We start from the raw sequence: 9,429 nt of genomic DNA, 5'->3' as shown, positions 1-9,429 counted from the left end.
GGTATTTTCCATAGATATTTTTTATGTAGTCAAGTCTATCAATCTTGTATGGTTTCTAAATTTTATATATGGTTTAGGAAGGCTTTCTCCATTCCAAGATCACAAAAATCTACTTTCCCTGACCTTTTTACATTTTTTTCTTTTTAAAAAATGTTTACATAGCTCAACCCTGGCTCAAAAAAAAAAAAAAAATTTTAGAAACCAGGCGTAGTGGTGCACGCCTGTAATCCCAGCACTCGAGAGGTTGAGGCAGGAGGATCACTGTGAGTTTGAGGCCAGCCTGGGCTACACAGTGAGCCCAAAGCCAGCCTGAACTGCATAGTGAGACCCTGTCTCCAAAAAAAAAAAAAAAAATGTTGAGACCAAAATTGATGCTATTCCAGATGGACAGCCAACTGATAAGCACCATTAATTGAACACATCTCTTTCCACTGGTGTGGAACGTCACTTTTATTATAAGTTCCTAGAGATACCTAGGTCTGTTCCCAGTCTTTCTTAAGCAGTGGGCCACAGAAACGCATGCGCATACTGAGCGGCCCAGATGGCAGCCAGACCGGATGCATGCCTGGGCCGTCTCCTGTCATGTGCTGCCCTGCACAGATGTGGGGCACTTCTTCCGAGTTTTCAAGAAGTGCCAGACATCCAGATTTTCTTTTTTTTTTGAGACAGGGTCTCGCTATGTATAGTTCAGGCTAGCCTGGAACCCACCACAGTGCACCAACTGGCGATCTCTAGCCCACACGCTGACGCACGGCGCTGCAGTGTAAGGTCAGACTGCGTCTGGGAATCCATCGCCAACTCTTTCCGCTGCAAGCTCGGAGAGGCCAACAGGGAAGAGTAACACAGCAGAGCCTGAAAACCTCCCAGGAAGGAAAAACAACACAATGACTCACACGCTTGATGAGGTGGCGCCAGGTTGCTCCGCAAGGAGGCAGGGCCGCGGAGGGAGGGGGCGCGAACATCCCTTTTCAAGCCCCCCACCTCCCGCCCAGGTCCTGCTAGGCTAAGTACAAAAAAGGACAATAGGCTGGAAAGAGAATGGAAAAGTGAGGCGCTAGACCAAGAATAGAGCAAGATTTTGGACCCCCCAACCAAGTTGGGAAGTGATGTCATCTCCTATTGAAAAATTATGCAGTTTCCCTGGACACTTGCCGACACTTTTTAAAAGAAACTAGACCTGGTAGTACAGGCTTACAATCCCAGGACTCTGGGAGGCTGAGGTGGGAGGATCACAAAGTCAAATCCCATCTGAGCAGTTTAGCAAGACCCTGCCTCAAAATAAAAAGGGCTGGGTGTGGTGGTGCACACCTGCAGTACCAGCACTGAGGAGGTTGAGGCGGGAAGATCGTAGCAAGTCCGAGACCTGCCTGGGCTACAGAGTGAACTCAAAACCAGCCCGAAATACACAGCAATAGCCTGTCTCAAAGAAATAAAATACAAAGGACTGGGGGTATAGCTCAATGTGAAGGCCCTGGGTTCAATTTCCTGTGGTACAAGCAAAGAAAAAAAAAAAAAAAGAAAAAAAAGAAAAGAAAAGAAAAAAAAAGAAAGGAATGGGCAACAAACAGAAGTCTCCAACTCTTACGCAGAAGAGAGGATTTGCTGGTACCAGACAAGTAGCATTGTAAAACTTCACGTTTTTGGAGAAAGCCCCTGCATGTGCATTGCACATGCAGCTCTACTAGGTTGTTCCCTGGCATTATAGGCAATCAGAATAGTTTCTAGATGGTTCTGGAACATTCAGAAAGGAGGCCTGTGTGAAGAATAAAAGATTATAGTCCCTTTCTCTTTCCCTGTGAACGCCTATGCAAAATCACTTATTCAGTCAACTCACTGAACATCTCCTATGGCAGTAACAAATCCCTGGCATTTTTCTTCCCTTGTGGTAGGTCAGTCATCCTTAGTCTGCACTGTGACCCAGACTGGACTTGCCCTATCCCTCTCTGGATGAAGCAGTGACCTCAGGCCAACTTTTGTGTTTTGCTCCAGAGACCTTGGCTGTTTCCCATTGGTCACTTCCTGGAATAAACTGTCCTGTGCCAGGAACACAACATGCTTTTATATGCTTGAGGCGTAGATAAGTGGCAGACTCAGACCCAAATTCCAGCCATGCCTTATTCTGACCTACTTTTAAATGTTTCAAATGACACAATTTCCTGTGTACACACTTTTGAGAGCAAGGACGGCACGTATAGCTTCTCTTTTTTGTTGTTGTTTTTTGAGACAGGGTCTCGCTACATAGCTCAGGCTGGCCTTGAACTCACTATGTATTCCAGGCTGGCCTCAAACTTGTGGCAATCCTCCTGCCTCAGCTTCCCGAGTGTGGGGATTAGAGGCATGCACCACCACACCCGGCCTGCATGGCTTCTCTTGAAGCATAAAATAGAGCCCAGCTGGTGAGGAGGCCACTTCCTTTGATGATTCCATGTGTCTGAGGGGGAGGAATATTTAAATAGATGTAGGGCAGTCCCACCAGCTCTCCCATGCGTAAAACTCCATCAGTTTTTGTTTTCAAACATAATCTGCTATTGACTATAGAATTGTGTCTCCCAAAAAGATATGTCCTGGTACCTGCGACGATGACCTTACTTGGAAAAAGTCTTTGCAGATGTAATTCAGGTAAGACCCTCAATTGAGATCATCTTTTTTTTTGTGGTATTGGGAATTAAACTCAGGACTTTGAGCTTCCCAGGCTGGTATATAGGGGATATAGCTCCCAGGTGCTTCCCAAGGAGCTATATCCCCAGCCCTGAGGTTGCCTTTGATTGAGGCAGGCCCTAAAGCCAGCAATGTGAATTTGGTATTGAATGGTGCTCTTAGACAAGACTGAAAAGGAGAATGTACACAGTGACACTAGAGAGAAGGCCATGTGAAGATGGAGACTGGATTTACGCTGTTGCAAGCCAAAAAACACTAAAGGATGGCTGGCAGCCACCAGAGAAGACAGGAGGGGATGGAATGGAGTTCCTGCCAGAGCCCCCGGGAGGAACCAGCCCTACAGACACTTTGATTTCAGACTTTTGCCCCCAGAACTAGGAGAGACTGTATGTCTGTCGTTTTAAGCGACCAAGTTTGTGGTCATTTGTTACAACAGCCCTAGGAAAAAATACAAAGGCTGGATTTGCTTTTCTCTTCTGAGCAGGTGTCTGTTTACCAGCAGAGGAGACCCAGGGCTGCTGGTGAGGTACTAGGCCCTGTAGCTTCAGGAGAGGTGGCATCAGTGTCCTCTTCAGTACCACATCTGTCTGCACCTGTCTCAGCCCTTTCCCCCTCCTGACCCACAAGCTGTTCTCTAGCTGTTCTTTTGCAACTTCTAGTTCTTCCTGTTTGTAGAATGGCCACAGTCTCCCAGGGTCAGTTTGACAAATACAGCCTAAATTTGGCTTTACAGCCAAACGTTGCCTGATATGGACTTTGCTGCAAGGAGACATCAAAGGCCCGATTCTCACCGTGTGCATGAACTGTAGGCCTTCAGCCCAGTGAGACCAGTGGTTCCTTTGCACCAAGGCATTTACCGTGTTTTTCACATCATGGCTTGTTTCTTCCAGGGAGCCCTGGCCTTAGGAAGGGTGGTACTTATCAGAGACAATCTCAGGGTCGAGCCATACCTTAATGAGCTCATTAACAACTTCCTTTGTGAACCCTATGTCACTGTCAGAGTCTAACACAGAGTCTAATTCTTGGGTGCACCAAGAATTGTTAAAATATCCAGCAAAACACTGGCCACCTTATTGGCCTTTGTGGCCTTTAAAGGCTGTGAAATAACAAACTTGGTCAAGTAGTCCTGGTAATATAAAATAAACTTGAACTTGCCATCAGCATTTGACTGCATGTCAAGTATTTCAGCTTGGCATCTGGAGCCCACATCCTTAAAAGTCATGGGTGCAAGGCTTCTCTTGGGCACTGGCTTTTTCTGGTGGCACTGAGTCAGATATAAGATAATGACTTCTTTGGCGACATTGCCATATTTTCCTTGGAGCTCCTTGAGCATGGGTGTCCGCGTGCCATGTCCAGTGCTGAGTTGTGTATGGTGAAGAATATCAAACAACTCTTCCTTATATACATAATACTGCATTTGCTCTCACCCTCCTTGAACAGCACTTATCACTTTCTCTGTACCCTGTACAGAGACCACATCCTATTTTGCTGCATGGTGATAATCACGTACTGACTTCTTCCCCCTTTCCTTAGCTTTTTTGACTTTATTGTTTGAAAGTACTTTTCTTTGGAAAATACCTTGCTGTTGTAACTTTTGCTTTCTACTAACTTTGTTGAGCTTGTAAGACATTTTTCTCTCATGTTACTCATCTCCACTTCCATTTCATTTGTATTTAACACACCCAATAGACCATTCTCAGTTCTCTGTGGCATTGTGGAGAACTGAAAGAAGGATCCTCAAAGGACAAAGAAAACAGAATCAAGTTAAATTCCCCGATAGTCCACTGACTTCCCCCTGAAGTTCCTCCTTAGGTCTTTTATCTAACTTTGAACACTGTTACACGAAAGGAGGATAATAGAACTTTATAAAGCAACCAGAAGGCCGACTAAGACCATTCAAGACCCAGAGTGTGTCAACAGAATGTGAAACTGGTAAGACCACAAACGTTTTAGACTTTCAGCAAATACGATAATGAAGTTATGAGTTTCTATAGTGAAACCTACTGAACTGGGCTTGTTAATCAAGTAGGATACAGGATAATGGCAATCTCTAAGGTGGCAGCTAGCATCTCACCTTTATAGTCTCCTAAAGTAGTAGAAATGGGAGGAGGTTGCTAGAAAGCACCAAATAATAACAGCAAACATTTAGGTAGAAGTTAGCACCAAGGAGTATATTTTTAATTTCCCACAACCAACATAAATCAATTTCCCCTTGCTGAAGAATGTCTTCATTTGGGGGGAATCAAGAAGAAATCAGTAGAGGTACTTTAATTTTTTTGTGTTTTTGTAATGCTGGATATTGAACTTGGGTTTTGTGTCTACCAGACTAGGGCTTTACCATTGGGCTACCTGTCTTGCCTTCTACCCCAATATTTTTATTTTATTTATTTATTTATTTTTACCTCAAATTTTTTTGTTTGTTTGTTTTTTGTTTTTTTTTTCTGGTACTGGGAATTGAACTCACGACCCTCTGCTTGCCAGGCAGGCATTGTGCCACTGAGCTAAACCCCCAGTCCCCACACCCCAATATTTTTAAGTGATGACTTTTTCCTGACACTTGTACATAGAATTAATAAATGAAGACTTTGAATCCCTGCCCTATGGGTCCATGTTCTCCCAGCTGCCTGGTATTGTGCTTTGTAGCAGTCCTGAGAGGCTTCCAAATATGTTCAGTTTTTGGTCTGACTTCAAATGTTGCTGTCTCTTGGGATAATACCAGCTTCTCTCACAAGAACCACTTTGTCTTAGAGCTTTGTCTTAGGGCTCAGAAGCAGCTTTAGTAGGACCAGGCAGAGATCACGGAGGGTGCAAAGAATAAAGGCACCAACAACTCTGAATGTAGAGTATGTGACTTACATGGAAGAATTAAGGAGAGAGTATTACATACGACAAAGGGGATTTTGACTTCCTGTGAAGTCTATATACTTGCTTGTTTTGACACTGATGAAACAGAGCCCATGTCTGCACAATGAAGCAGACAATGTGAACCTGCGGACTCCAAGGCAGGGAGACACTTTTAGATACAGGCTTGATGGTCCACAAGAATCCTGGACATGAGGGAACCTTTTCTACAGGATTCTACAACTTTGGTGAGTCACCCAACGTCCTGAGCAGGGTGATTGCTGGACCCCAGAGGACAGGAATCAACAATGTGTCAAATGAAGGTCACCAAAGAGGGAAAAGTCTCCTATACTTTCATAGAAAGCAATGCGGTCAAGCAAGACCATGATCCATTCTGGCAGCTGACACGGACAAACAAGCAGAGAAGCTCTGTACATGGTTCTAAAAGTAACGCCTGAGGAGACTTAACTGACCTTGATAGACAGCAAGAGGTTAATTTTGATTAACACAGGTCTCACTTTAACTTGGTCTTAAACACCCAGCAGAGAAGTATAACAATACCATAGCAATAAAAGCTAGATATAAAAAGGGGCTCCAATTGCTGATCCCTTCTGGAAGTTTCCAGCTACACCGGTAGCTGAACACTGTTATGGTTCATTAAGGCAGGAAAAACTACAGTGGGATCTACAAAAGCTCAACAAGAGTCTTTAAATTCCTTTTCTCTACCCTACAGCTAACACTAGAGGGACTTAGGACAAGAAACGTCAGCCTTATAGATAATCTCCAGCAGTAGGGGGCCAGTAGGAGTCAACTAGGTACAATCACTATTCCAGCCCTTTAAGAGCATTTTCTGGATGTGGCTCTTTCTAACCTGCCTTTCTATTCTAGTGCTCAGGCTGTGATTATACATGTTTTAATTTCTTGGAAAATTTGTTTATTCTTTTTTTTTTTTTTTTTTGAGACAACATCTCATCATGTAGTTCAGACTGGCCTTGAATTCACTTATGTAGCCCAGGCTGACCTCAGACTCACAACAATCCTCCTGCCTCAGCTTCCTGAATGCTGGGATTACAGGTGTATTATACTACACCTGGCTATAAAGCTTCAAGAAATGGGCTTGTTGGCAACACATTCAGGACCCCTCCAGTCTCTCAGGAGCTATTACTAGTCCCATTCTTTTTCTCCAATAAATTTTCCTACTTTTAAAAAAACCATATTAAATTAATGTATTGATAAAACATATCTAAACCCAAAAATGTGAAAAATATGTAATTCAGAATTGAAGAAACTGAACTCTGGATAAATGTTCTGGGTTTAAGATCTTCACTGCAGACTGAATTTTTTTTTTTTGAGAAAGAGTCTCCCAGTGTAATTCAGGATGGCCTGAATTACACTCAGTATGTATCCCAGGGTGGCCTCAAACTTGCGGTAATCCTTTTGCCTCAGCCTCCTGAGTGTTGGGATTATTGGTATGTGTTACCATGCCCCAATTTGCAAACTGACATTTTATAGAGTTGAAGTAGTAAAGGAACCAGTTTAAAGCTGGGTATGGCAGTGTATATCTGTAAATCCAGTACTCAGGAGGCTGAAGCAGGAGGATTACAAGTTTGAGACCAGCCTAGGCTACACAGTGAATTCAGGGGCATCCTGGACTACACAGTAAGATCCCATCTCAAAACAAAACCCATCAGTTTTAAATTTGTTTCATCCCTAATGTCATTTAATTACTGGCATGGGACTTTGTTTTCCAAGGAATATCCATTTACCATTCCACGGATACAGTGGTCTGCGGCAACCTGCGCAGCTCTTGAAACTTTGGAAGGAGGTCAGTGGGAGTGAAGAAAGATAGGAATCCATATGCAAAAGCCAAGGTCAGATTGAGCCCATTCCTGATGGAAAAAAGGAACTGCCCAGCACCCACAGCACATTTACTTATACAATCAGCATATGAATATATTCATGCAGAGTTTAAGGGGAAGGTAGAATCTGGGACAGGAAGAATATCTACTCTGTAATTAGCTGGTGGCTTCACAGGGACAAGAGAAAAGTGTATTATCTTAAGTGAAGGTCAGGTCACTACATGCATCAGCTCCCTGAGCTGTGCACACTTCTCATGGGGCCTGCCAAATGCATGAGAGGCTCCCAACAGTGGCCCTCTGAAGATACTTAAAACTAGGCAAGCTGTAGATGTCTATAATTCCAGCTACTAGAGAGGCTGAGGCAGGAGGATCTCGAGTTCAAGGTTAGTCCTAGCAATTCAGTAAAACTCTATTAAGAAAAAAGAAAGAAAGAAAGTCCGTTGGACAGTGAAGATACTTAGAACTGTAAGGTATTCAATAGGACCCAAAAAGAAAAGTCAGATTCCTCACTGAAACAGCACCACTCATCAAATGCTAAGTTAGATAGAAATTGATGGGCAATCAGCAATTGCAGGAGATGAGACACATCGCCATTGTGGCTGAAGTGAATCTGGAGAGAGCCAGGACGTAGGGTGGGGATTTGATGGCCAGGCCTGCAAGCCTCCCTGGAAATAAACAGCAGTGTGGGACTATACTGTAATTTCCACCCGGCCCACTGAGCCTAGCTAATGCACCACATGCACAGGTGGGTGACCAGAGCACTCTGACCCATACTCCCATCCCTTTCCAAGCACGTTTTGTTCTTCCTATGTTGGAAGTGGATGAGCTAAAGTTAATGACGGAGCCATATACTCTCGCTATGTGCTCAATTCCCTACTGGATCAATATTAGCAATGCAACTAAACTTGTAATCCTATAGGTTGATTGTAGTTTGACCAGTAGCTATCTAAGTTGTGATTTTGCTGTATAAAATACCCTTGACAAAAAGCCTCAGTGGCAACCTACTTTCGGGACCCCTCCTATTTCTCAATAAACTTTTCCTACGCTTGACCTTTGTCCTCAAATCCATTCTTCCATGCTGGGAGACACAAACTCGGCACATCTGACATCTAATGTGTTGGGAGTCACTTCTCTGTGATAACTCCACAAGAGGGAAAAGTCTTATTTCCACTCTACAAAAGAATGAGAACCAGGTGCGATGGCATATGCCTATAATCCCAGCTATTTAGGAGGTTGAGGCAGGAGGATTGTAAATTTGAAGACAGTATGGGCAATTTGGGATATTATGTTTCAAAATAATTTTAAAAAGGGGTTGAAGATGTAGCTTAGTACCCCTTGGATTTAATTCCTTGTTCAGCAAAAGAACATCAAAAATGAAAAATAAAACAAGCAAACAAGAATGAAGACAGACTGGAACCAGCTTATTCAAAAAGACCTAAAATCTTGTCTTTAACTGGTTGGAGGTCATGGCTTATCCAAGAGACACAAACTCTTTTTGCACATTTTTAAGGAGTAACACTTAACCCATGACCTTCTTAGGGTAAATATGAAATGGCCCTCCCTCTGCTATAAAATTCTATGGCATGGCCAAGAGGCCACAGCTGGCTTATGGACCTGTTTTAGTTGGTTCATCCTGTGATTTTGTCTTTTCTATTGTATTTTATTTGTATTTACAGATTGGGAAGCTTCACATGAAAATCTGGATTTCTGGATTTCTTGAAAAATGGGGGCTGGGGATATAGCCCAGTGGCACAGCACTTTTCCTGGCAAGCATAAGGTCCTAAATTTGGTTCCTGGTCCCCGCCGCCCCCCCCCTCCAAAAAAAGGTAAGCTTTGGCAGCATGGAGGGCACTGCTGGTAGAATAACTGATAAGGTTGGTTACAGAAGTGTTCTGGGGAGCCATGTTTACTCCCTTCCTTACCCAACTGTGAGTTTGCTTTGGCTCCTCCTTACCTGGAATGTCCCCCAATCATCTTCCAAATCAGTCGGTTCAAATGGGCCTCCTTCCTGATGTATTCAAGCAACTCCTGCTGATTAACATGTCTCACTTCTAAACACCCTGTACTGCTG

The sequence above is a fragment of the Chinchilla lanigera genome, unplaced genomic scaffold (assembly GCF_000276665.1).
Source record: "Chinchilla lanigera isolate Chin_1 unplaced genomic scaffold, ChiLan1.0 scaffold00066, whole genome shotgun sequence".
Taxonomy (NCBI): domain Eukaryota; kingdom Metazoa; phylum Chordata; class Mammalia; order Rodentia; family Chinchillidae; genus Chinchilla; species Chinchilla lanigera.
Note: the sequence above shows the minus strand (reverse complement) of the source record.